The 2,758-nt window shown below is 32.1% G+C and overlaps 1 non-coding gene across 1 annotated transcript; it reads left to right on the top strand.

The window, feature by feature from the left end:
- Positions 1 to 2,066: 2,066 nt before the first annotated feature.
- Positions 2,067 to 2,139, top strand: Trnak-cuu (transfer RNA lysine (anticodon CUU)). The gene has a single exon. It is a non-coding gene; the product is annotated as a tRNA-Lys (tRNA).
- Positions 2,140 to 2,758: the final 619 nt, after the last annotated feature.

Below are 2,758 nucleotides of genomic sequence, written 5' to 3'. Positions count from 1 at the left end.
ACATTTTGATGTTAAGATCTCTGCAGGAAAAGGCACCGAAAAGAAAATGAGTTTGCACCTTAAACTATAAAATCAGACTGAAAACGGTGCAATGAGTTATAACTGATATTGTAATTTTAGATTTCTACATAAGTCAGGCCTGGCTGTCAACATTTCTATACTTCATTCTGTTTGGAACATAATACATATAAAGATATGTTTTCATATGATTCTAAGTATTGTCCTCTTTTAAGTCATAGGATAGTTTGAAGGTTATTAATACTCAATGTTTAAGGTTTGTCATTATTATACTGATAATAAAATTTATATTAAAAAAGGTAATAGAAAAACTTGATTTATACTGATTGATTACATTAAGGTATTTAGCTACTTCAAACAATGAACAGATATAATTTTGTGATTTACCCATTGACTTATCGGAGGAAATTAAAAAATATAATAAAATTTTAATTATACTTTAAAATGTTGATGTTTGTTAAATGAGCCGCGTCACGACAAAACCAACATAATGGGTTTGCGACCAGCATGGATCCAGACCAGCCTGAGCATACGCGCAGTCTGATCAGGATCCATGCTGTTCGCTTACCAACTCTATTACAAGTAGAGCAACTGATAGCGAACAGCATGGATCCTGATCAGACTGCGCGGATGCGCAGGCTGGTCTAGATCCATGCTGGTCGCAAACTCACTATGTTGGTTTTGTTATGACGCGGCTCAAATAAAGACACAGATAAGTAGACAAATTATTCATACGCGTTTTGCATTAATCATTTGTGCTGGTTCTATCCGATATTATTATTTACCCATCGAGTATACATGTATGCAAAGAATAACAATGCTAAAGATATAATTGAGTATATACTTTTCGGCAAGAGACATTGGCAAAAATAAAGTAACAATATAAAAATCGTAAAAACAGAAGCTAGACTAATCAACCTGTTTGCTTTTCAGTTTTCTTTTATTTTGTCTACATTCCAGCTTCTAAACAATGAAAAGTGTTACACCAGTAAACATTTTGCCAGACATGCATTATCTGGTTAAATGACACCTTCAACAGGTAATTTTAAGCATTTAATTTTGGTTGCCTAGCCCATAATATTAACTCCTACAAAAATTAAAAATGCTATTACTCAATACGGGAAGAACTATGGTATGACATGGGTGTAATTTTACAGTGAGCAGTTGTCATATTATAAGTAAGAAAACATATACAAATGTAGTAAATAAAACTTCTTGTGATGTTAGATATTAACAGAAATGAAACTTAGCCGATATATGATATTGACGGGCATGTCCTTAGAGTTATTATTTAAAACATTAACATTGGATTTTTTGAGTTTTAAAATATTTTTCTTCCGGCAATCAACATTTTGTTGGCAGAAAAACATTGGACTACTTATAATCTTGAGCATCAACTATTTTGATTGTGAATTTGTCTGTTTGCTTGTTTGTTTTTTCCTTTCCGGGACTTATTAAGGTGGTATTTAAGCACTTCTCAACTTGGAAAATTTTAAATTGGAAAAAAGAAATACAGTTTATTTTAGACATATGTTTTCATTCAGACAGGCAACACTGGTGACTTATATCGCGATCATTGGCTTTATAAAAAGTTATCAAACATCATTACAACTTATTACAGCTCATCAACAAACACGACACCATCAAAGGCATTTAAATATTATGAATGTAATAACCGGACAAATATTATGTGTTACATCCTCCTATTTGAATATATAGTTAGAGGCAATCAATTAAGATAAAGCAGGATACTTACTTCCTTATTTGACTTCAAAGGTCCGTCATTTGTCGGCAATATCTGAGTAATTATGGAAGCCCACTTGAACTCATCCAACTTTCATATCTTATAAATTAAGTTTAAAGCCGGTGCTAGGGTGCGTGAGGGATGTTGCACTTTTTCATTATCTCCCATGTACTGACTCAATCAAACCGAGTCTGCAATTTTCATGTAATTTTCCGAGGGATCACTTTTTCCAGATATCTTTTTACCAAGGTTTTTAGTAACGTTATTATTTTTTGACATATTTAATTGTCACAGAATAGTAACAGCCCGGCTAGCTCAGTCGGTAGAGCACGAGACTCTTAATCTCGGGGTCGTGGGTTTGAGCCCCACGTTGGGCGTTACATTTTTCTAATTTAAACCAAAACAAGGAGGAAAGCATATGTTTTGTATTTCATGTGTTTTCCTTATCGGGTACAAATTTGATATTTTGCTATATATTGCAATATGAAACAGCTAAATAATTACATTGATATAACAATGAAAGCGAATCCTGTAAAATATGTTTTGTTTTAAACATCAAAATCTAACTTTACATGAAATTTTATCTCCATTAAACACTAATCAACTCACTATAGGCAGGTCATATTTCATCATTGAAGAGTGATGCTAATAATGTTGTGTAAGTTGCCTATAAATACTTCTGTCTTCTTTTTAGAATTTTATGTGCTAAACATTTAGTTATACATGTACATTCAACTCAAACTAATTACCAACCAAGGTAATATTATATACAACCAAATTAAATTAAGTTTGACATAATTGTGTCAACAATGAAGGAATCTGTTATAAAATATGTTGCAGTATTTAAGTAATATGCCTATAAAAATGAAGTATTACTTGCAAACTATACACGTATACTGTGATAAGTGTTCTAACAATATTAATACAATGCATTACGTTGTTGTACGTAAATGATCGAGTAGGTAAGGTCGTTGACTTCAAACAATTTTCCCCTCG

Source organism: Ruditapes philippinarum, unplaced genomic scaffold, assembly GCF_026571515.1.
Source record: "Ruditapes philippinarum isolate M1 unplaced genomic scaffold, ASM2657151v2 ctg1030_1_1_1_1, whole genome shotgun sequence".
In the NCBI taxonomy this organism is placed as follows: Eukaryota; Metazoa; Mollusca; class Bivalvia; order Venerida; family Veneridae; genus Ruditapes; species Ruditapes philippinarum.
Note: the sequence above shows the minus strand (reverse complement) of the source record. Positions and strands in the feature narration are given on the sequence as shown.